Consider the following 27,010-nt stretch of genomic DNA (forward strand, 5'->3'; position numbering starts at 1 on the left):
TTTTAAGGCCCAGCTTTTAACGCAGGTTTCTAGCTCTCAGAGTGAGATACACTGGAAAATGTGGCCAAATATACCAGAAAGAGGAAAGCAGGTAAAGGATAATGACCTCAGAGGAGGTTATTTGGCATGGAAATTCGGAATCCTGTAAGCGTGGGCTGACAGGCTGCCTGACCGGCTGCGAGAGCTGCTGGGAAGCCCAGGCTCTGCTCCTAAGAACCATGTCGTTCGGGGATTACGGCCCTGCGTGCACGTGGCAAAGGCCTCAGGGCCACTGGTTTTACTCAATGGCAGGTGGCACAAAGAAAGAAATTTGCTATTGCCAGAAGAGGGCTGGAGCTGGCTTAACCAGGGCAGGCTCTGAGGAGCTAACAGAGGCGACACAGAAAGGGGATGCAATGAAAACGCTTTGCAGCTGCTTCAACAACAGCTGTTAAAGAGCAGCCAAAACGTCGTTGGCCACAATGAGGGAGACAAGGCACTACGCCCTGGCTGCTCTGGACGTAGCTAAATAGCACAACATACTTGGATGGCTTTTTCTGCTGCCTCTGAGCCCCAGACTTGCAAGGAGTTATCTGTGCACCATATAAACATTTACAGTGACACTGAAATCAAAAGGAAATCTTAAAGTGCAGGAAGAAAAGCAAAACCAAGTCTGAAATGTTTCAGACTCAGCACTGCTGTGTTGACAAAGAGTTAATTGTTTATAATTTAGAAGTAATACTGTAACCATTCCAGGCTACTTAATTGCAGAAAGGGGGAAATAATAATTTCTTTTCTGGGCATATTTCTTCATGTTTTGCTATGTTTGCACTTGAACTGTACAATATTTACTGAACTTAAATTGCACTTTGCACACACTATAATGCTTCATGTGTAAAAACAGTAGAGTTAGCAATCAGGAACTGTAAAGGACATATAATAATTTAGCTGTGAGAACTTAATTTTTATATTTTTCAGAGAGTGAATTAATTTTTGATGGGTATGTTTTATTAATCATTGAGTAATTGGTCTGTAAGTGTTTCATCTGAAACATTACTGATTTGCAGCATGTGTGTTTCAAGTTTAGTGTTTGGCTACACTCACTTTCCTTTCTGTCATTATCTGCTGATTAGTTTATCTATAATTGAAGTCAATAAAATCTCCTTAATGTACTGTGCTGCTGTGTATCATTAAGTGCTAGTTGTAATCACGGAGCTACTTTAGTGCTTGGAATCGTAAGAACATGTGGAGTGTGCCATGATATTCCCTTTCGTATTGCATAAACATCAAGAGCACTTTTAAATACATAAAGCATGAATTAGTAGCATGATTTTATTTTAAATTATAATCACTCAATGTAATGGTACCCCATTAACATCAGCTGCTTACGTCAGACACTAGCTCTGGTAAATTCTGGTTTAGTTGCTGAATGTAGTCATCAACTGGAATAAACTCAAGCATCCTCAAGCAACAATCACACAGAGTATTCTAGGGAGCTACTTGTTCAAATAAACGGGACCAAAAGGTCTTGTGGTTACTGTGTCAGCTTGGGCCTTCAGAGAATCTTGCTTTCACAGTTTTTTGCCATGAAATTCTATGTGGCAGCGTAAGTCAGAAAGGCCTCCAAAACACTGAGCATTTAAAAATTAATCAGCAAAGCAAAAACTGAACCATATGCTCAGGGGTTTTGCTCAATCAAGGTCTTAACATCTCTAAGTCAGATCAGGATAGGCCTGGGAGAAGTATTGTGCATGTGTTCTCTCCCTTGCATCACACACCTAAGCTTTTCTTGCCAGGCCTTGCGAGAGCTAGAACACCAGGAATATCATTTAAAATAGCTGTGCTGATCAGAGACACAGTTCAGCTAGCCAGTTACAAGGAACGGAGTGTTTGAGGGAGGAACTCCCTCTGCTCTTCACCACTGGACCACATCTAGAGTACTGTGTCCAGTTTTGTGCCTCCCAGTACAACAAAGACAAGAGACCAGCGAAGGGCCACCAGCATGGTTGGGGGCCAGAGCACTCGCCCTGTGAGCAGAGGCTGCGGGCCCGGGGCTTGTTCAGCCTGGAGAAGAGATGGCTTTGCGGGGACACTCAACAGCAGCCCCCCACTGCCTACAGAGAGGGCACTGAGAAGATGGAGCCAGGCTCTTCACAGTGCTATGTGGGGGTAGGACAAGAGATAACAGGCACAAGCTGAAACAGAGGAGGTTCAGACTGGACATAAGGAAAAACTTCTCAGCACAAGAACAGTCAGACAGTGGAGCAGTTTGTCCAGACAGGTTGTCCATCCTCCATCCTCTGAGTTTTCAAGACACAAGCAGATAAGGCCCTGGGCAACCTGGTCTGATCTCATAGCTGAGCCTGCATGAGCAGGAGGTTGGATGAGAAATCTGCTGAGGCCCTTTCCAACATGAATTATCCTGTGATTTTATGACATATTTTAATACTGTGACTCATAAGAAACAGATAATATTGACCACAATCAAAGGTATAAATTTGAGAAGTTCCATACAGATGACTCTTCCATTCCCGTTAGCTGAGAGCAGGGCAAACTGGGCAGAGAGAGCCATTATTGCCCCTTCCGGACTGAAGATTGGTTGTGTTTGGCCAGCAGGGATTGCTGGCAAGCGATCTTTCATCTTTCCACACTCTTCCATGTACACATACATTTAGCTGGGCTTTCTTTAAAACTGTTGTACTGAAAAATCATCAGTACAAAAGATGCAGGAAGACATTTAAGCAGCTCTTGTATTTTTGTATCCTTCACCTATACATGCTGATGTGAATGCTACAATGATCTAGAACTTCCTCAGTGTATTTTCTGCAAATAGATAGAGAAAGAAATAATGTGTGCCAGAAAGCTGTTTCCAGGTTTGGTACTGGTTCAGGGGACCTATTTAAGCCAAATATTTCCTTTCACACTACGTGGAAATCACAGGGATTTCTTGATCAAATAGCCTACTAAAAACTAAATGGTCACAAAACTCGTAAAATCATTGCCTACTCTTCTGTTCTTCAGAAGCATTTTCTTCAGAACCACTACTTCTCTGGCCTTCAGAAAAGAAATGTAGCCTACAAAGTTTTATTCATGAGTCAAGAGTTTTACTTAAACACTGTTGCTATAAGGAGTTCTGTGCCAAAAGGTGTTGTCTCAAGGACAGTTAAGAAATTCATAAAATACACTATGTCAGGCTTTCTTTTGGGAAGTGTTTAAAGTTATTCTTTTTCCTTAGCGTTTGTAGTTCATCACAATCCTACTTTTATTTTTGCAACAGCAGAAAATATTAAAAATTCTGTGCTCTGGGCAAACAATAGTAACACAATGCAAGACAATAATATATTGGTTTTAACTACTGTTAAAATTAGATTTGCAGCTAAGTCACATTTTATATCTGTAATATTTGCAGCATATTGTACGCTATATGATCATGTCTGGATGCGTGCTAGCATAGCTATATTGACTCTGACTGAGGAAAAAAAGACAAGTCTTGTTGGACCACTATGATCTTCCTTGTCTTACACCTACATCAAGAGAGGAATATTTCTGTCAGTTTGTCTAAGGGATACTGTAACTATGCTAACATAACCCTTTCCCCTGAAATATATTTTGTCTGTGCAACAGCTCCTTTCTGAGGTCTGCAGACCAGAGACTCTCTAACAAAGGCAATATTTTGGACTTTTATGGATAAAATAATTAAAGCTAGCAATAATGGAATGGCTTGTTACTGACAAACATGAGTTCACCTAGAAAATCCTTCTTTGTTGCTCTCTGTTCTCCAGCGTCACTAGGTCTTCAACTGGCAGAGCCAAAGTTTTGGTCTGGCTCCAGGAATATAAACACCACCACAGCTGTTTTTGCACAAAAGTATTTGCTAATAGATATTCTATACTTTCCAGGACAAGGAGAATTGCCACTTCTGTTCTATTTCCATTCATCAGATAAGAGAAATAAACCGTAGTGCCATCTAAAACATGAAAAGAAATCAGATCCCCAATTGCTATGTTTTAACAAAATGCCTGTGATAACAAAAAAGGACAAAACTAGAGAAACCTATGGAAGAAAAAGATCTTGGGCATGTTCAAGAATCTGTGCATCCAATTCCCCAGCAAGATGAGCCACAGAAAGCATATCAAGGAACTTAAAGACGGATCATCCTGAAGAAAAAGGTCAGACAGTTGAAGGTAGCTGTGTGAACTACTGTCATGTATAGCTTTACTAATACTGGAACTTGAAGAGAAGAGAGGTTCAGTGTCAGCCTCAGTGAATAATATTGAATACTCTATAGCCCACAACACCAACAATATAATCTAATGACTGAGTTAAGAAGATAACGGTAATCATGAGATCCCTGTCAACATAATTTTAGCCAGAGGAGACTATTGAATACATGTGGCAGGAAATAAACTAAGTCGGAATAAACTAAGAATGTGGCTAAAGAACGGAGGGCCATCAACATAACCAAAGATCAATCAAGCAGCTAAATTAACAACTCACAGACAGTAATTTTGGTCTGTTATGCCTATAATTTACGAAGATGGCGATATGAAAGAAGAGAATTAGTTACAATTATTGCATTTGAGAAATTGTTAGGAATGAAAATATGATTACATGCCAGTACCTTCTAAGACTTGGTGATCATAAAAATAGAGCACTAAATATAGAAAGTTCTACTTTGTTTTCTTCTGAAACAATGAGTGAGGGCATTTTTTTTTTATAATGAATTGATTATAGTTATGTGAAAACCAGCAGGCAGCTTCCCTACCATTGCGCTTTTATCTCTGTATTGTATATTCATCAATGAGATATTAGTCATGCACATCTATAAAGCTGCAACATAAATAGATCTGTTTATAGCCAGAAGGAAACAATGATTTGTTAGATAGTATCACTACTATAAGGATTCTGAACAAATAGCAACAAAGGCTTTGCACTAGACAGTTGATAATATGCTGAGAGAATTTGAAGGAACATATCACATAGAAATAATCAGTGATAAATTATTAATTTCATACCATGACAGTGGGAATAGCCTCCTGATTTGCTAAAAACTGCTCATGGCATAAATCCAAGGAATTCACAGACCTCTGTAGATTCCATTAGTTCAAAGTAAAGAATAAGTGAGTCAGGTGGGCATCCAAACTTAAATCATAGAGTAGCCTAAGTTGGAAAGGATCCCTGGAGATGATCTGGTCCAATCTTCTGCTGAAAGCATGGCCTTAGATTGGATCCAGGGCCCCATCAAGTCAGGTCTTGAATATTTTCAGCAAGGGAAATTCCACCATTTCTCTGGGCAACTTATTCCAATGTTTAAGTGTTCTCATGATGATTTTTTCCTAGTATCCTGATGAAATTTCCTGTGAAGCAACTTCAGAGTGCATTGCCTCTTTTCGAGATACTGTCTCAAGATACATCTTTGTGAAGAGAGTTCCTCCATCTTCTTTATAACTGCCTTTGAGGCACAGGAAGAGTGTGATTAGATCTGTCCAAGCTTTCTCTTCTCTGGGCTGCACAAATACAATTCCTCCAACCCTCCTTCATATATTAAGTTCTCCAATCCTCTGATAATCTTGGTGACCCTCCACTGGACCTTCTACAATTCTTCAATGTCTCTCTTGCGCTGGGTGGACCAAAACTGGGCAGAGTCATCCAGGTGTGGCCTAACAAGTGCAAAGTAGAGTGAAATAATCACATCTCTTGATCTGCAGACTATACTGTTGGTGATGGAGCCCATGAAGTTTGTCTTCATTGCTGCACTGCTGATTCATGTTCATCTTGCTGTGCTCCAAAACCCCCATGCTTTTCAGCAGAGCTACATCCCAGTCAGTCCCAAGGCATAGGACATTTACATTTATCTTTGTTAAAGCTCATGTAATTCTTGTTGGCCCAACCTTCCAGCCTGTCGAGGCCTCTCTGTATGACAACTATTCCTATCAGCTTATCTATCTTTCCTCCCAGTTTGGTGACATCTGCAAAACTGGTGAGGATACATTCAATTCCATCATCCAAATCATTTATAAAAATACGGAATAAAACCGTATCATCCTCTGAGGATCTTCACTTTCGACTTGCTGCCAGTTTAACTTTGAGTCATTAACCACCACCCTTTGAGCACATCAGTTTAGCCAGTTTTCCATCCATCTTGTGGTCCATCTGTCCAGTCTATATTTTACCAGCTTATCGACATGGACTTTGGGGGAAACCATGTCAAATACCTTGCTAATATCAAGATAGGTAATGACCAAAGCTCACCTCTTTTTAAAAATTTTTAAAAGTGACAAGCCTTGCTTTAGCTTCCATTGAAGTAATAGCAACATACCCACTGTAGATGTCTGTACTACCAACAGTGACATTTACAGTTTCCTAGTATTTGGAATAAGAATACCAGTTTTAATTTCTAATGACTGGAATTACTCTTGGTTTGGGAAAGCCAGAGATTATTCTTGCCAAAAAAATCTGGGTATTTTCCCAGAAAGGTTAAATTAAGATTTAACAGTTTGAGTCTTTTGTTCCATCCTTCTCAAATGGAATATAATATTCCAGTTGCATTTTTTTTTCTTTTCTTCACCCCCCCTCTTTTTTCATATAATTGAATCTCCACTTTGGCAACATTCCCATATCATTTTCTCCAGTCAAATACTATCTCTTTCTAAGCCATCTAGTTTCTGCTTGTGAATCTCTTGAGTAATGCATAATAGGAGATTACACCACCTCTCAAAGCCAACTTACTGGCTTACCAAAATGTTGCTGGAAAAATTTAGCATTCTTTTTTTATATGTTTCCCAACAGAGGGCCAATTAGTTTTGGAAGCCTTTGGAATCTCATAATATGGATAGGAGTTTTTTATGATTTATTTACAGATGCAGAAGGTTTCAATTAGACAGGAAAGGTGAAAAAGTCACAGTTAGAGAATGTGGTGGTTTCTGTTCTAGTTGCAGGCCTAAAATTATATGATGAGTCATCAGAAGAGAAAACTTACTATTTTCCTTTCTTGTCTGACCTGTAATCTTCTCTGCTGGAAGGTTTTTCTACTAAAAAAGCATGCCAATGTCACTGCTTGTTTTGTGCATACAAAACAAGAAAGCCATGTCCTATTCATTTGACTGACACAACAAGCTCAAGAAAGTATTTCAATGCTATTAAACATTTGGATTTTCCCAGACTTTTTTCGCTAATTTTTATGCCTTTGGACATTTTACACTGGAGTGTCTAGCAGCAACTCCTGCTCAGTCTTAGAAGTGTTACGTTTGTTGCAGAATAAGTCAAATATACAGAATATGAAGTAGTGATTTGCATTTCTTCTAGTCATCTTCTTTATTCTGTTACTACCATAACCAGTTTCTGGAATATCCTGATACTTCTGCCCTATGACCTCTTCCAGTTGCTTCTTCACATCTAAGAATTATTGCTGAATTGTGGATCTGTTATTGCCTAACCATTTTTTTTTCTTCTTTCATTCATCCTCTCACCCCAAACTTCATAAAGAACATCTGTGCATCTCTTTCCCCCAGTTACATTCAGTATTTTTACAAAGTGGAACAGAGTGAACAGAAGAGGTTCAATAAGAACCACAACAGTCAGTTGCCTGATTGTCCTGGTGCTTACTTAGCCTGTGGGAGACTGAATTTTATTCCTAGGTTTTAATCAGGTAAAACCCACTTTTTCACCCTCAGCTGAGTGCCTTTCCAACCCCAGTTAGAAATACCTTCCTAATCACTGTACTGATGTTCATCTAGGATTGACCTTGCAAATAAATAACAGAAATACAAAGACATTTTCAGATGCTGTAATACATTTGAAATAACTGAGCTACTCTGCTGATGTGTAAACCACAACAAAACACACAGCAGCATCAAGAAGATAGGTAGACTGTGACCTCTGAGGAAAATCAGTATTCTAAGTAAGATAAGCAAGGCAAACTACCATAATCAAGTTGCTTGACTTAGTGAGATGGTGTTCCCTCCGATAAGACATGCTACATGACTGGGTGTCACAGGGTAAAGCATTCCCAAAAGCACCGGTCACATAGGTGAGTCCTTTCTTAACTACACTGCCCATTTCTAACTGCTTATGCCACTGGAATGTGAAGTTTTAATCATTATTCAATTGAACAATGTGAAGTAGTTCCTGAAATTAAATTTGTAGTTAAATAACAACTATTTGACTATTGAAAATGTAATCAGAAATGCAAGATGCCCAGAAAACATAGAACTGGCATACACATAATATTTATCAGATCCAATATGAAACAAATGCTGCAAAGTAGAACTTCCTAAACTGAACAGAATCCTTGGGGACCATTATCAAGGTACTTGTACACACACAGAATAGTCCTGGGAATGGGATCACTGGGATTCCAACAGGAGGCCTAGATAGCTGATAGCAGCTGAACGTGTAATTGGCTTAAATTTCATTATAGTTAATTCCTGTGAAGAATACCAGGAAAATTGTTTTGTTATCCATTCTGTGAATATTACAGTCTAGATGAAACAAATGCTTTGTACACAAACGCTTTTATGAAGGAAGTTATTACAACTTAAAGGAAGAACACTGCTTTCACAGCAGGACACAAACTCTAGCAATTCAGAAAAAAGGCATTTGGCTTACGTAGTGATCCTGCCACACTGAAGACGTGTGAGGAAACACGGCATACATCTTCCAGTTTGTCTGTTTTACCAGCATGATTTATGTGCAGAATCTATGCAATACAGCAGCTATCGCGTTCTGGAATGGATAACAGGTCACCATAGAGTTTGGGGCAGAAAGCTTAATTACGACTGTCCATACTTCTGTTTCCTATGTAAAAGTAAGTTTGGAAAAATATGTTAATATCAAATCACCAAAAGGCAGTAAAGCACACAGTTTTGAGTGTCTTAGCCCTGATTTAAATTGCCAGTTCCAGGAAACCTGCATCTCTGATCTTTTCATGACTATCACCTGGGAGTAAAGATTTTAAGCCACTATGGTGCACCTTAATTTTTAATGTACTTGTGGAGCTTTAAGTGCAATCTTTCTCCATGACTGGTATAAGATATAACAACAACAACAAAGAGGAGAAGACAGAAAACATCCAAATATCTCTTTGAGTTTGCCCCTCTGCACGTTCCAGCAGCAACCTTAGTCTTTCTTTCTTTCTTTACAGCAGAAGAGACTTTTAGCAAGTATTTTTGAACCCTTTAAACACAGCTGGAAGTGTGGAGAGGCATTTAAAAATGTTCCTCTGGAATCTCCTTTTCCTTTTTTTTAAGGTGCAGATGTTTTTAGGTGCAAAAGTTTATTGTCCTACATGGAGGTCTAAATTCCACATTTGTCCCACCCCCTCTTTCTGATAAAACGCATCAGAGAAAAGAATGGGCTTTTAACTTATACCACATTGTTATGGAATCTCCATTTTTCTGGGCTCTCAGATATTTCTGTAAACTTTATTGATCACAGCAAGAATTTGCAAAACTGTTTAATTCAGCATCCAGCTGTTATTGCTGGGGACTGCAGCTGGTTGCCCATACTTCTATTTAAGCTACAGAATACTTTGTGCTCCTGCTTTCCTATACTGTGGACTAAAATGTGCATGCTCATGGCCTAGCCAAACTGGGTGTCAACAGAAATATTACTGAGCTTCTGGAAAATTGCTACTTGCCAGGCTGCCTGCAGCAGTAGTGACTCCTTGTGCATTCATTAAGTCATTCCTGAGCAAGTCACAAGGGCTTTGAAGGAACTTCTGGTCTGTTTATACCTCTGAATGATATTCAGCTTGATGAGGCCCCATACACTTTCGCAGAAGAGCACTTGGGGAAGAAGATTTAGTTAGACATGAAAAAAATCACTTTGATGGTAAACACCAAAAACCATTGGTGTATGGAGGTTGTAGAATTTCTGTCATTGGAAGGTTTGAGTTTGGAGTTTGCTTGTGGGGCTTTTTTGTTTTGTTTTTATGGTCGGATTAGATAAAGATTTTCCACAAACGATCCAGTTATTGATCGTGTCCTAGGTAGGAAAGGCAAGACAGGTTCACTAATGGGCTTCCCAGAGTTCTTCACACCTTCTTTTCTATGATTCTGTGAATATAGTTACTTTTTTTTCCCTTCTAAATGTTCTACTCATTCAGAGTTCCTATGGGGTGTTTCAGGCTGATCATCATTTTCCCTAGTTATTCTCTCTATGCTGGCAGTGAATTCTTCTCTCCTGACCTAACGTGTGTGATGCAATTTCAATAATGTCTTTCTCCAGCCTCTGTCCATCTGCCCTCCTTGGCCAGCTGATGCTGCTTTTCTAGTTGGCCTGTGAGCTCTGCAACTCAGAAATAGCTGATCCTTGGGGCACCAGCTCCCACAACAAACAGGTTCTGGTCTGACTGGAACTGGGCATTTAAATCCCTCCACATTTCCCCACCCTTTTCTGATGATCACAGCTGGCTGTTACAGATTTCCTGGTATCTAAAATGATTAACATTTAAATCCAATCAGCCCTGACTAGGTTACACAACACCCACTTAATATTCCTTCAGAAAACATCTTTACTGCCCAAATAAGTCATATGTCAGAGTCCTCAAACCTCAAAACAGGTCTGACGGTCTATTTACTTAGTGCTAACTGAATCTCTATTATTTTCTTCCAGCATCCAACATAAAATAAAAAAAAAACCTAGGTTTTTGGTGTCTCCAAGCATTCTTACAGAGCCCTGCTCAAGACCTTGCTGATTAGGGCCCTTGCAAGTAATTTTTCTTAATTCCAGTTTCTGCTCCAACTCAGTCTCTCTGATGCTTTGGACTACGTTTTTTAGGCCACACGCTTTGTGTTCAGAAAGTGTTCTTCTCTCACTTCAGATATTAACTATATTTTTGACCCAGCCACTAACATGAGTCTCAACATCATTCATACTTCCTCTTCTAAGAATCATTTAGATATCATGATTAGTGATTTCCTTCCAAGACACATCTGAAAGGATTTTGTTGATCTTTTTCTTTTCGAGTGTGGAACCTTCCCAGTGGTTCAGTGCTAAAATATTCACGTTTCCTTTGGGCAATCCCTTCCATGTGAGCCTGCTGAGTGCTTTTAGGTTTGCAGAAAGAAGCAAACTTGCAAGACAAGCAGACAGCTTGTGAGCTAAATCTCTTGAGCTTTGAGGGGCTTGTTTGCCTGAAGGGTGAACACAGTTCACTGCAGCTCTACTCAAGTTCTATTTTGTTAATAAATGTATTGTGTGTAGCTGGCTAAATGAAAAATGAAATCCAGTCATAATTCCTGAAGCACCTCAGGGAGGTGTTACACTGACAGAATGCCAATTTGTATCTTTAATAGGACATTATACTGGTGGAACATCAAAATCATTTTATATAGGTGCATTTCACAAAATGCTGAAGCATCCTCACGGCTAGAATAGTCTTTGTAATGCTGTCATAATAAAAGTGCAGTTTTACCCTTTATCCTTCTGTTCTATGTTGCTTTTAGGAACATGAGAGTACATTTGATATTCCTCAAATATAGCATGGTATGTAAAATCAGATTTTTTAGTTGAAGAAAGTTTAAGAAACATTCAAACATAGGCGCTCCTAAAAGCCACTTGCTCACTCCACTATCGGCATTTAGAGTTGCACTAGTTTGTGGAATAAATAGCACATCCCACCACTTAAATGAATGTGTTGCTTCTCGTGGAGGCATAGGGTTTTGTTTGTTTGTTTTTTAATTATTTTTATTTATTTTTTTCAGCTGCTTTGTGTATTCAGTGGATTGAGGAGGGTTTTGGTCACCTTTGAAGTAGTTTTGCTGACAAGTTGTCAATGCTAATCAGTTCTCAGACCCTGGGTGCCGACATATCCTGAATATGAACGAACTTGTATTATCTTACCGACTTCAGTGGCTGCTAACCCCAGGCTGAAGCAATGATGTAACATTGACTCAGTACTAGTTTATCTATCTGCTTTTCCAGCACCACTTTTTGCAAAGACTGTGGGCATTCTACTGATCTTCTAGCCAAGGATGACCTCTGAAGTATCATTGCTTGCAAAGTGATATGGTTAAAAATGGTGAACTATCCTGTCACTTGAACTTAACTTTTGGTTGCTTTCTGACTGATATCCTTTAAAAGGAAGTATGAAGGAAAGTAATAAGTAACTAAGGTGCAAAACTTTGAGCTGATTTAGCACACTGAGACTGTTATGTTTTTTTCTACTCCGATTTGGATCACAGTTTTAGGCTCATTTTTTCTATCCTCAATTTGAAAACACATCAGTGTCATACTTTCAGAATCCATCAAGAAAAGTTCATCTGGGACATTTTCTAGGTTATTATATCAGCATTCCAACATCCTACAGCTGTAAACACAGCTTGAGCTGCAATTTGCACAGATTTGCATTTATAGTTAACAGCCAGGAACACTTACACATTCAGAGCTTCTGCTACTGCTAGATACAAAAACTTTGAAAATTCTCTTTCCTTATTTTTAATAAGGAGAATCTCTCTCTCGTTTTTGTTTAAAAAACACCAGAATTTAACTCCTGGTGACTATAAACGAATGACTCAAGTCTGTGTTTATAGTACCTACAGCCTTGCTTCAGTATATAACCTTGGAGGGGAACTGAAGAAGATTCCACCTCATGGCTTCTTTTTGGATCCAGCCTAGATTAGTAATAGGTGGAAACCACTGCTATCTATCAGCTATTGGATAGTAACTGCAATTAAGCAGGTCTTTTCCTAGCAGGTATCTGTACTTGCAATTAATTGGTATCCATACTGGAAGTCTCAGGTGAGACAAACAGAATAGTGATTCCATTGTCCTCAGGGCCCGGGCACTCTGAAATCACAAAATTCCCTTCTCCATCTGCTGCAGTTCAAATCCAAAACTACAGTTTATTCTCTGATTAATAGCTAGTCTGAAAAATTCAAAGCTGTGGATTTTTTGACTAAGTAAAATAAATTAGATTTCCACTAAACCAAATCAACACTAATTTTTACAGCTTAGCTTCATCAGGGCTGAAAATAACTTCTTCAATCTTCCTCTAATGTGGATATTGTTTTAAAATTAAATGTATTTTTAGAAGGGTATTTCAGATAAATTTGTCTGTTTTTCTCTTACCCAGTGAGATGGTTTTAACATATATTATTTGATGCAAAGAAATTTCTACATTTATAGAAGTATGGTATTGTATATTATAGCAGAGCAGAGATGGATTCTAAGAAAATTTAAAGTGTATTTAAGTGTAGCTACTAAAACTAAAGCACGGTTTTGGATGAAATTTTGTTTATATAAATTTAATTGTCCCCTTGCATAGAAAGAGAATAACTATTACATGAAACCTACCCATTTGTGGGAGAAGGAAGAAAGGCGAGACATGGTCACAAGGGAATATTCTCACAGTTTCAGAACAAAGTAGACATATTCTCTTTTGTAGGAACTGCTGGGGAATGCATAGAGAGTACAGGTCATTGGCACCTCTGTTTTAGCATCTTGTTGCTAGTAGCTCTCCTGGTAAAATTAATTCTTTTGAGACACAGCGAAATTAATTCCCAAGCATGATTTTAAGCAAGAGAAATAGTATTACACAAAAAGGACCACTAGCAGTTCTACTTTCCTCTGTTACTTCCGAATTTCTCATGAAGGGATGTGAAAAGCCAGAGAAGACCTAGAATAGAGAGACAGCTCAGAAAAACAAAAATAGCATAAGAGTTCCCCTTCCCTTTATTCCACTGGAACACTCCAGCTGCTCAGGTGCTATTATTCAGACTCTGGTCAAATGAAAAAAATAAAATAAAATAAAGTGGCTGTGGCTCTAATATTGCGGAGGAAAACAAAAAAAAAGAAAAGAAAAATAAGAGTTGATGGGGCAAGATTTGTCCTACCTGAGACTTGTCTACCACCTTGAGACCTGTCCCATTACCGAAATGTTGGGTGCCGGCAGATAGGAGTAAGTCAAAGAAAGATGAGGAAAGATAAAAGAGGACAGTAAGAGGGAAGAGAGTTTAACAGAACTACTGTGAGCTAGAAGTAGAGGCTTATAATTGGAAACAGTATAGAAGCTGACAGCTTGGAAGTCTCAATGGCAATTTTTGGCTCAGGGTTTTCCTGAGAGATGCTACCAAGTAAGGAACAAGATTTATGATTGTGGGAAAAGAAAAACACAGAATACACAGAGCTTGCACCAATATGGGAGTAAGGTAGCAATCATGCAAAGTAGTTATCTTTGAAAGATTTTTAAGCTACTTGAGGGCACTCTGAATTTGATTCAGAGGTGAACGGAGCCAGTAAAGATGATCAATGGCATATTGTTACTTCTCTAGGGAAAGCTGCTTCATAGCCCTACAAATTTAAACTGGCAATTACGATGACTCACATAGCAAGCCTACAGAAAGCAGACGATTCTTGCTATTGGTCCAAACAGAATGATGCTTATCTGGCCACTGCATTATTCTGTGTTGGTGGCTACTGAGAAGAGAGCTGAGGAAACATATACCACATACACAAAAACATCCTCTGAAATCACTACTTTAATATGAAATTGTTTTTAGCTACAGTTTTTACAGTTGCTTGATTCTGAGTGTCAGGTTGAATGGATGGATGATTATTACCTGATCTTTCCCAAATGCAATATCATGCCATGCCATGAGCTACTACTTTCTTTCTTCTGGAATAGCCCAGTCACATACATGGGTACACACAAACACAAACGTGCGCGCATGCGCGTGCACACACACACACACACACACACACGCTTTGCCCAAATCTGGGAACATCACTTGTTTTACAGGCTCTTTTTTCCCTCTAAAACAGTACAAATGTCTTTTTAATTGTTGAGAAATGTCTAAAACATTTAAGACTTACTTAAGAGTGTGATATGACCAATACCCGTACTATACATGATACTTTATTGACACAGGTGCTAAAAAAAGGATACCTCCCTAAGCTTATAGAAACAAGCGGTGTCTGTACAGATAAGAAAAGAACAGTGGAAAAGTTAAATGTGATACAGATCTTTCTCTTTCACATGCTAGTCTGTTAAAAGTGGCTGTACAGGCAAAATAAGCAAATTATTTTATGTTATGCCAAACAGTGCTGGAAGCTACAGGGACAAAAGAAGTTATTGCTAGTTATTGACAATTATTCTTCTAATTAAAATGAAAAAAAGATTCCGGTTAATACAAATGGTAGGCAAATGATTCTGCTGTAAACGAAAAGCAAAATGAATGAGACAGGTTGCGACACAAACCCTCAGAGCCTGTTGAGTTTTCAGAATTGGATTCCATGTTTGTATCCAGCTTGGCCAAGGCGACATCCAAACGGCTGCCTCCCAGATAATTAGTTTCTTGTCTAAGGGCCTGCTCCTCTGCCATAGTTTCTCCAGAGAGATGCTGAATATAATCTGTACCCACTGGTTACAATCCATCATCTCTCTGTCTTATATCCTGCCTAACAGGATATAAGAAATAAAGTCATCGTACACAGAAGACAATATGAAGACAGTCATGCTAAATGGATAATTAACAGACACAGATAGTGCTGAAAAAAATTGAGCAACCTTCTAGACAAGTGCATTTTGTCTACACGCTTTCCATTTTCTTATGCAGCAGTTACTTCAGTATCAAGTGATACCAGTGGTATACAAATATTATGCTTCTCTGAAGAGGATGAATTTTGCCCTAAATGAAAGCTAAATGTTTTAAGAAATGAGTTTCGGGTGATGAATATTTAGCAAGCAAAGTTTTGTTTTGTTTTTTAATAAAATGCAAATTCCATTCTGCTTTCTTTAAATGTGGTCGTCCATGTCAGAAATCAGATTTCCTGCATTTACATTTTTCCTGTCAGGGAACAGGAACTGACCTAAGGCTCAATACACCCAAATATAACCATCAAACCCCAAATCAGACATTATCTATACAGAAATTTTTTGACTAGTGCTGCTACCATTTTTTCCACACAGAGATGGAACTTTCTTATAGAAAAAGTTAGCATTTAGAAGCATTTCAAAGCTGACTCCTTACTTAATGATTTCAAAAAATAACTATATGAAAGGAAACATTACAATTGACACAAACAGCTGTCAAAAAACCCACCAAACAACTCTTCAATGTGCATTTTTCGGCCAATTTTAAACTCAAATCCACAAATAGGCATTTAAACAACAGTGAAGAAGTAACAGAAAAAAAGTAGTATTTGATACTTTCTTTGTTGTTCTGCTAACCTTATCAGCTGTGTTATTTTAAATACTGATGCTTGTCTTTGTGACCAGCAAACACTGAAAAGAGGAAAAGGGTATTGAAAGGGAAAATATTTAACATTCAAAACTATTATTGCATATAGCCTACAACCAGCATTAGAAAACTTCTATTAAAACTTGTTAGCCTCTCTTGGACAAAATTTTTTGGACACCTTAAGATGTAGCAATGGCTCTATAATTAAAAATATATTCTGAACTCAAGAGCAGTAGAATCACATTTTAGTAACATATTAAATAACGTCCATTCTCTCTTTACTAAACATTTAATTTAGGCATAATAGGAACTCTAATTAAGTATCAGTGGGGTAGTAATGTAAATTTCAATGACAGATAACTGTCTTATAATTCAGTCATTTAATTATTCAGTGATATGTAAAATAGTTTAAAGAATGGACAGTGATACCATTATTGACCCTTAGTACATAGGCAATTGATTAAGCTGAAGACATTATTATGCTACAGACAAATTGTTAAGGGGTTTTTTTTGTTTTGTTTGTTTGCTTTTTAAAATGCAGATCGTGTATATTCTGTATTTATTTGGCTTTCAATATTTACATAGAAACCCAGTAAGATTTTCAAACCTCTCCCATTCGCGCAGGTGCAGGTGCATAACTGCACTTTTGAACTCTAAGTCACGGTCAATAGCAATAAAAGTTAAATTTGGGAAGGTCAAACCTCATACTTTAGTACATGAGTCTCAATTACTATCCGCATTGATTTAAAATTTATTCTAACCTTATTAGTCTATTCAACAAAATTGGGGAATTGACAACAGCAGGCAAGATTTTTTGCCACTTGAGTTTCAGTCAAAAAATGTCATTGAAAATACACATGTAATATTATAGAATGAATAAAATAGTAGGCTTAATATGAACTGGGCTGACTCATTATTGTACTTCTGGATCTGATAACCGCCCCTATTATGGTTTAATTAGTTCTCATAATTGAGTGAGTTGCGTTCCATACACCAACTGCAGAAATCACGTATTACATGTTTCGCTGGTAGTGGGAACTGCCTTGCCACAGTACGTCAACTGCAAGACGATTTGGATACTTGTTCCAACTGACGTTGGAAGACAAGGTCACCGCAGATATATTACGGATTTTTTTTCTTAAACCATGCTTTATATAATTTCAAACATCTTTAAGTGCCGTTAGAGTCCACTATTGTTATAACTTTTTAAAAGGGCCCTTGGTCCCAACACTTCTTTGTGTTTCATGTTGGGAATTCTCCAGAAGGGAAAATGAAAAAAAAAAAGAAATACAGATTGAAGCTTTTTGCCACTAAATTGTCATTTTCTATGCACACTACTGTCTGCAGCAATGCGTGTTGGTCATTCTGAAAGATTTCAGGATCATCCACAGTTTGGACAATTACTGACATTTGATAAGGTAAGTACATAAATAGAGGCATATTTAATCCTGTGATATGTGTTACTGTTCACAGGCTAGGGACTGTGGCTATGACTAGTCCCTGAGGAGGCAGGTCTCTACTAATTTCAATCATAAGCACTAACAAGCCTAATAATAATAAAAAAAGAATAGGGAATGTAGATAGGCAAGGCTAAGAAAGGAGATACAGAATCAAAGTAATTTGTTTTGAAATATCAATTAAGTTTAATGTTTTGTATAAATGGACAATCTCAGCAAGATTAACTTGACTAAAATAGCTCATTTAAATATTCAGCTTTGCAATTTAGGGCTCACAAATGAAACAATAACCACTGGTTTCAGCTTGCGAGTGTAATGTTTGCATTGATCTTCCTTTGCTGCAAGGATCACTGCGAAATGTCAAAATGGAAACTGCTATTAATGCTTCATTCCTTCATATTCCCTCCCCACCCTCAACCTTAATTTAACTTATTGTCTTCTTTTAATAAAGAATTGTGATGGAAAACAGTGAGCTTTCAGCACCTGTTTTTCCAGCCACAGATCTACGCATGTATCCACATATTTATTATTCATCTATGTTTGTCTCAAAGTCTGTCTTTAACAATGACAATTTATTTTTGAACTACTTGTAGCCGTATTTAACCACCCAGCCCTTTATTTACTTACATTGCTGATGAGTAGGGCTCACTCAAATGCATTGATGATAGTTTTGTACAGGCAAGTTGAGTTAGTAAGGTAGATAATGACTGAACCTTCCCGTGTTCAATATCCTGCCAGTTCTGAGTGGAATGTGAATGCTCAAGGCCAATGTTTATGGATGCTATAGTTAGTATATAACTGTAAAATAATGTACTCTGGCATAGAACTTTGAATTGGATTTAACTGTTCTGATTTATAGATTGCCTCTTGCTGACCTCATATCCTTCTCAGACCAACACTTCATAACCATAGCAAAATCTTATTGCATAAATTCAAAACATTACAACACATATCTCCTTGAAAAGCTTTAGATCACTGCAGTATCCAAATATTAAATATAAAAAAGATAATGATTATAACAAACATTCTTGAATAAATAGCTTGACTATCTATACACTATATTATTACAGTCATATTCTTAACAACTAAGATGTATGCAGATGATCCTTGGGCATCAACAAACATACAACATTTTTTAAAATCATTTTTAACAGAAATCACTTTTTTTAGTTTCATGTCATATAAAGGCACTACATCTTACTCACTATTGTTATTTAAAATTTTTCCCCCTCTAGTGAGAAAAATTTTAATACTGTAATCAGAGAAAAGAACCAGTATCATGTGACTTAGGGGTCTACTAAACTATTTCCCATTCTATAGCTGAACTGGTAATTTTGCAAATAGCTCATAAAAAAGTGTGTCCCAAGCATTTACAACACAAAAGATAAAATATCGGAAGAAAAAAAAAAAGAATATTTTAGAGATAGGGAATTAAAATCATAGGTCATTCAGATACAAGTACATAATTGAGAAATAACATTACCTAGGTCCTTAAGTTACAGATTACATACTGTCTAACTCTCCAGACATCTGAATTTCCAGAAGGCCTGAATGTCCTCACTGCCTAAATGTCTCATTCTCAGCAGCAGGCTTCTTCTTATTCGCCTTATCTAACTAATTAACTGGTGATTCTGTTTGGCACATTTCCTAAAGCCATACCTACCAAATCAGATGCCTTAAAAAAACACAGCCAGAAAGAGAATGCAAAGGGCAAGAAGGACAATTATGTGGTGCTACCCTTGGAATCAGCTGCTATTCAGGAACTTTTCCCCAGATCTACAGAATCTGAACTCCACCCAATTACTTAAGAAAGCATCCGCTTCATGAGGATATGGAAAATTTATTTCCTTTCTGCTCAAACTAATGCCCTAATCTAGGTATTAAATGCACAAAATATTTTTCGGATTGAAGGGAAACATGTCTTTTCTGCCACTGATAGCCTACTGAATATAGTTTCTCAAACATCATCTTTTGTCTTTTTGTTGGAAATAACATGTAATTTTATAGAGAACAGAAGACGTTGCCTATTCCAAGCCCAGATTACTCAGCAGCCTGACAGTTGCGGTGTTTTACTGGTAAGTGAAAAACATGGGTTCAAATCTGCTCAAACAGAAAAGAGCTATGAACCTTAGTGCCCCCCCATTTCTTTCCTTCACCTCAGAAAGTCTTTAGCAGTAATCTGCCAGATAAAAGGAAATCTTCCAGGTTCAATAGCATTTTGTGAGAAAGGGTTGACTCAGATAACTAACTCCAAGAGAATTTTATGGCTGTGAATCTGAAGTGGACAAAGGCACTGTTGTGCATTACAAACAGTGCATCAGAGAAGGCAAGATTTAAACACATCCTTCTCAGAATTTCCTACTGACCAGCTTACACTATTTTATATTTAATTCTAGATCCACCCTCACGACTTTTTGTATGTAACAGCATCCAAGCTAGGAGCTGAGTTACTCCACATTCCTGTTCAAGTCAGTGTAGAAAGACAGGCTCCTCTATACGGGTGGATTCAGTTTTCGGTGATCTGAATTACCCTCAGAAGAACATGTTTTTCTTCACTGTCTAGAGTGGGAGCCTACGAGGCCAGGAGTTCCCTATTTTACATGCCTCATTTAAGCATCTAAAATTAAATGAGTGCAGATTTGGGGCTGCAAGATCTATGTTTTCAAGCTCTATTTTTCATCAGCCTTACTCAAACTTTCAGAAGTATTTAGTAGGACTAGCAACAATACCCCTTTCCTGAGAGTGGGTCCAGCCTGCTATCACAAATACAGAATTAGGATTAAACCATTAATTATTTGTAAGAGAAGAATGACCATAAAGCCTATTAACAATATTAACCATGAATAATTCAACCAGCTCTAATGGGCACAGTAAACCTACTGCTAAAAACTGATCAACAATATGCAATTAAATATCAAACTATTAATGAATTGCAAGTTTTATGTTCCTGGTGAGAGAGCCCAGCATTAGAAGAAATAGCTAATGACACATATTCAATGATTCAAGAAACTCTCAAAGCAAATTCTTTAAATCAGACATTAAAATTCAGTATAATCATAGAAAGAACACTTGGGACCAAATTTTTGAAAAATAGGAAATTACACTTCAAGGAGCTAACACATACATCAAAATGAAGAAACAGGCAGTTATGTTTGCAATAAAAGTCCGATATATATGGGTTCCCATTTTGAACAGACAGGTATCTATTGCTTACAGAGGTACATACAGTTTGTGGGTGAAAATTAACAATTTATTATTTTCAAAACACTGCATTAAAATAATACCACTTTTTCAAGTGATACAATTACACATTACATATGATACAACAGCCACGATTTCTTTCTCTTGTTCAAAACCATGAGGAAAGATATTCAGCAGAAATATAGGCTTTTCTGGAAATGGCTTGCCTCATCCTGTAATGGACAGACAAGTTTTAGCCCATTTTAGCCCAGTTGATTAACTGAGGGGCCACTTGCTGAGGTACTGAAACGACAATACGATTTTATCTCACAGTGTGGTCTGGGGAGGAAGCTATACTTTCAAGGAGATCACGTGGCTCCAAAGTATAACAAATATATTCAAAAAATCCATTCCCCTTCAATTCAATCTTTGAAGACATACCTATGCCTGAACGAAAGAATAAAAGGGACTGTACAGGTACTTAAGATCCCCTTTGTGCAGAAGTGGAAAGACATGGGAAAGGAACACATGCATATATGTGTCCGGGTGGCAGAGCCTGGAGCCTTATTATCACATCAGAACTTTTTTAGCTGTTTGTTCCAAAACAAACAAATCACAACAAAACGAACAATTCCAAATACTTGCTGAATACTCACAAGAAATAATAATGATAGCAACATAATCTATTTTAAAAAATAAGGTTTGTTACACATACTATACAAAGATTAATTTATTCTTCAAAAAAAATTTAGGATGTTTTCCTCAGCAGAGCTTTATGTGACATTCAGTCCCTGTCCAACATCTAAGTATCATTCAAGTCTCACTTAAGCCTTGTAACTGACCCTTGCATAGAGATTAAATTTCATCCTTTTAGAAAATACCCTTTTATTGCCTTGAGCAATCTTGTCTTTAGCTGGCACTCCAGCCAGTTCTGAGTCAAATTTTCTGGAGTTTTAATTGTGTATTCACAGACAGATCTATACATGGAGAGAAGCCTAGAGGGAAAGCACTGATCTATATGTACATGTTTCTAATGTATATTTCACCACTCTAGCTGCACAATGTTGTGTTTCTTCTCCCCATGGTGCTGTGTCACATGGTGACTGTAGATTTGCCTAATGTTAGACACCTACTGTTTTTACACCATTAATGGCTTTAGGATAAACAAAAGCATAACTCATACCTTCCGTGTGCCACAGGGAAGGTTCCTTCTGCTTCTCCTCTTTTTCTCTGGGTCTTTTTAAGTGGGGAAGGGTAGAACTTCCTTTTCTGGAGATAAAACAAAGACAGCTCTATCAATACCACTTAAAAATATGAAAATTAAACATAACTCTGGCCTGTATTATTTTATGTTTGCCAGGACTATATCTGCAATTTAAGTAACATGGCATCCCAGCTAAAGGTTCTGGTAGCAGCTACCAGAACCAGCTTTGCACCCCCACCATTTCTTGATATACCTTCTAACCTCCATAGCTCTGAAGACAATACTTTATCCTATCACACTGCTAAAATCAGAGAAATAACATCCAGGGACTGGCAGCGATAAAAACAAACACAAATCTTCATTCTCTATCCACCTACAGTAAGAAATCATCTATTGCCTCACCACATTCTATTTCTCTTCCATCCTGAAGAACCCTGAATGACGAAGGGAATTGTCTGAGTATAGATGTGCTCAAGGATAATTATTCAATCAATTTGCTCAAAATAGTATCGGATGGGCGCTAACTAGTTCTGCTGCATTTGCTGACTATTCTTCCCCAGCTCACAGTACATTTTAAACTGAGTGGTAGAACAACGGTTTAACAAGTAGGGAGTTTGATGCTTCTCTTTCTCATAACCAATCTACATAACATGTGTAATGGTATGCATTTGAACTTGATGTTAACCCTCAAGGTGATAATGAGGTGATTTTCTATGCTATGCTTAATAGAATGAGATGTTTAGAAACGCATATGGTTCACCGCTGGTCTCCAGCAATCTACCGCCAGTAAAGGAAGCTTCTTCAGTTTTTTCAACCTCTAAGCTACACAGATTCTTTATTCTATATAAAGATTTTTCTTTAAATGCTGACAAGCATGTCACCAGAAAAGTAGACCACTCTGTTTCAATAAAACCTCTGGCTAAGATGCACACAGAAATTAAGATCCCTAACTTTAGTTGTCACTGAAATCAATGGATGAGATAGGATAGGGTGAAATCAGCGGCAGCTAGGTAGTTAAGTAGTAGTTAGGTGCCATGGTGCTGTGTAGACTTGAAATTGGCACATCTAAAAAGGAAGGCCTGGGTTAGTAATACTTTGCTGAGCAAACAAACTATATTGTGATAATTTTTAATCATTTAGTTCAGCAAATAAATAATGTGTATAGCTATCTGTTAAAATTACTTAAACTTTCAGATACTTAATTTGATGTCTAGCTTGGTGAGGCAGTAACACAAATTGCACAAAAACGTACACAATTAAATTTACACATCAATACTAATTGAAAAATGACAGAAGACCTTTACAATGTTTGTAACTTAGTATTTTTGAAAACTCACTAAACCTAACAATGATATTAACAAATAATGCTTTCAGACTAAAAAAATGAAGGCATGAATAAGACAAGGCTATTTGTATTCAGGCTTTGTCCGTACAAATACTCATTTTCTGTACATAAGCAGTCTTCATCCATTATATATTTGTGTCATTCCTAAAAGTGCTGCCTCTGAAAGGCTATGCTTCCACAATCATTCTTGACTGTGAATAAAAATATGCTTCAGTGTTTCTCCATATGACTTTGCCTGATGTGCAAACATAAGGCACAATTCAGCTGCTCACTTCTCAACTGTGAAAGGACGTTGCTGCAGGGAAAAATAAATTAGTTGCAAATTATATGGCTGTTAATAAACAGCCATAACCAACTGGTAAAAGGCAATCCTTTGGAAAATAAAATCCTTTGAGTGTGTTTTTCATATTGGAAACGTAAAGGGCTACAAAGAACCTTTCAGCAAGAGACAGCAGTAGGGGATGTGAGAATGAGCTGTGTGGCATTACCAGCTCCTGGAGGCAGATAACAGAGGCAAGGCAAGGATGCTCAGGCTGACGCAAAGTTTGGTGCTCTTGATCTGCACTTCAAGGCTCCTCTACACCTGACCTTTGCAAGTAGAGTATCTTCTCTTCTGTTGACCCAGTGTTTGCCATTCTGAGAGAGTGGGACAGATTCCTTCATTAATATGTTATTTAAAGCCTCCTTTAAGCTGAGTGATGATCCTTCTGTGCACATATACTCGAGCATTGGCCAAGATCACACTTTCTTAGATATAGAGTAATCTCTTCTCATTTTCCCTCACTGTGACTGTGACTGTGTGAGGACTGTGCCCTCAATACAGCTGGCAGTCACAGACGGTGAGACAAGATCTGATGCAAACTGTAAATTAAAAATAAATAAATAAAAGTTTCCAACACTGCCTTGAGGAAAAATCCAGATGTGGTCTAATTACTCCCTGGCCTCCACCCACACCCTGAAAAAGAAAAAATCTCAGCAATGTGACATATTATGCCATTAGACACCTTACCCTGCAAATATGTATTTGGGATACAATTATTATTAAATTATTTTTCACTTTTGCAGTTGCCAAGGCACAGTGTGCTTCTGCCTCTCATTTCTTATCAACCCTTCACTCCCTGCCTCCTTTCCACAAGCTGTGCCAACTTTCCTCACCTGTTTGGAAGTGTCTGGAATAGTGCTTGCATTCCCTCACACTTAGGGAAATTTCCCAGCAACATATAAAAAAATGTTTCCCGTTGTCCTTCAAACACTCCTTACGAATTCTGTTTTGTCTATGAGACCCACACAGGTCTGACGATGAGACCATCGTTATCATGCTAACCAGTACTGGCAGGGCACCCTGGGGTCCATCTGACTGTATCTACCTGTCTCGTCTCCCTCGCAAACTTTATACAGCAATCATCCTCTCATCCATACTTGAAGAGCACCTTGTGCACAAGATGTGAAGCATTTTTGGCAGATTCTACTAAAACGTTAAACATCGGAACAAGAGAAGTTTTTGTTGAGAAAGGACAGAAAAAAAAAAGCAGGAAAAAAGCAGCACAGCTGAAGCAAACAAAATGTGAGGAAAGGAATGGGAAGGAGTGAGAGAAAATAGCTTATCAGCATAGGGAAAAAAAATCTCCTAAGTAAAAGCTGTGAAGACTATCTAAGGAGAACTGCAAGAAGCCACGGTGGGCTTCAGATCCTGTACTTGTGAGGCAGCTATACTTGTAGAAGCTCCTTGCCTCTGCTCCCGGAGGCAACAAGTCTGGGCACCGCCCCAGTGATTCCCTTCTCCCTGAGCAGAAATAGATTTGTCTTCTGGAAAGTTGGTTTGAACGTGACATAGAGATCCCAGAGGATGAAAATCTCCCCCAAACATTTCTGGATCCAGGAACTGGGGAAAGAAATAATCCAAACCAAGTCTCGGTTTTCCCCTCGCACAGTGTAACAGTTTGCAGCTGCTTTCCCCTGCAAAAAGGTATTAGTCCTGGCACAAGGAATAGCCTATAAAAATGTATTCAATCCAAATGTTAGGTTCCTCAGTGCCAAATCCTCATTCAAGAAAACGTGTGTATATGCTGGAACAAGTCCTACTACAGTTAAAACTGGAGGGAAATCTTCTTTAGGCACACCAGGCAGGCTTGAGGAACCACTCCGCTTCCACCGTGATGAACCCTGCTGCCCTGCCTCGGAGGAAGAGTTTGCCTCTTGACTGGGAACAAATGGCTTGGAAGTGACTGCAGACCAACACACTTCATCATGCAAGCACCCAGAACTACAACTGAGGCACCCCAAATCCTCAGGAACTCTTCAGAACAGCTCCCTAGCCCTAAATAAAATACATGTAAAATCCTTAACTTCCCCATAGCAAAGTCTACAAAGCCCCCAGTTTTCCATCTGCAGATCCTTAGTATCATTGCCTAAGAGCTAAATGTTGCCAAGCATTTGATGCAAGATTCCCTCTGATACTTAGGCTAGGTGTTCCCCTTTTCATCTCACTTGCCAGATACCCTAAAAACATCCCTTTTGATATGACACTGATGAGGCAGACGGTTGCAAATACATTCAATAGCCCAGCGATGAAGGCATTTTTTAATTACTCCCTTGAAAAATTCTGAGTGTTGAACACTAACCCCGAACACTTTCATACAAGCTGAAAGCCCCAACAACCAGGCCATTGATCATTCTTGTAGATGAAACACTTAAAGTTGCCCTGTAGTGTATAAATAAATAAATATTCATTAGGCCAGTGGGAGAAAGGAAAGGTGACAGACTGACACAGAGACTATGGAAGTGGTTAGGATACTTATGTGAGAGAGTTCAGTTCAAATCCCTGCCCCAATAAATATGTATTAACTTATACAAACTAGAATAAATTCAACAATGGCACAATGAAACATGTTTGATCCAGAATACCCCACATGTTTGAAAGGACATTCCTCTAGGCTTATCAGGTACCTGGGACAAGGAACCAGAGTAAACTCTACTCCTGCTACCCTGGCGTGGGATGATATGAAGACCTGACTTAAAGACCGTACAGCAAGACAGAAGACTTCACTGCTCAGTTTCTCTAATAGATTTAGGTTCCTAATTATCTTTGAGTAAATGGCCATAGGCCCTGTTACTCTCTTCCCTGTTTCTCCCTGCCCAGTTTAGGTTATTCAGCTTGCTAATCTCTTTTGTTTCTTTCTTAGGAAACTGTCTCCAGACAAGGTGATCGGAATATCTTATGGCAGATAAAGGTGCCCAACTCAAGGCTGTAACTTTTCCAGCATTACAGTATCTAAATCCTTTCCTGAATTTAACCCCTTCTGTTTGGGACAGAATGGATATTATTAATCAGCGATCTGACTCTTATTCCAAAAATACAAGGATGCAAAAATAGGATTAGGCCAGATATTCAGACTGCTATAGGACTGCTTGTTCTATGTCATCTGCAAACCTGCACCGTTCCTAACATCACTCCAGAAATTACTCAACTGGGAAACAAGCAGAATCACTTTTTGACTCCAAGAAAATCAAGCATGCATGAGGTGCTGGTCTGGATTTTCAGTTCTTGTTTGCTTCAAGTTTTAATGCTCTTGAGAAAAAAAAATTGAAAGGAAAACATGCCAAAACATACAGGGATACTCTCTATAGGTTAAATTAAATACAGAAAGAAGCCTCCTTCATTCTC

The 27,010-nt window shown here is 38.2% G+C and overlaps 1 long non-coding RNA gene across 1 annotated transcript in view; it reads right to left on the bottom strand.

Moving 5' to 3' along the window:
• The window catches only part of LOC112985744 (uncharacterized), a 371,488-nt gene that overhangs the window by 52,561 nt on the left and 291,917 nt on the right, over positions 1-27,010 (bottom strand). The window contains exon 13 of the long non-coding RNA XR_003259822.2: positions 21,981-22,066. This is a non-coding gene — a long non-coding RNA (uncharacterized LOC112985744). The remainder of the gene's footprint in view (positions 1-21,980; positions 22,067-27,010) is intronic.

The sequence above is a fragment of the Dromaius novaehollandiae genome, chromosome 4 (genome assembly GCF_036370855.1).
Source record: "Dromaius novaehollandiae isolate bDroNov1 chromosome 4, bDroNov1.hap1, whole genome shotgun sequence".
NCBI classification, from domain to species: domain Eukaryota; kingdom Metazoa; phylum Chordata; class Aves; order Casuariiformes; family Dromaiidae; genus Dromaius; species Dromaius novaehollandiae.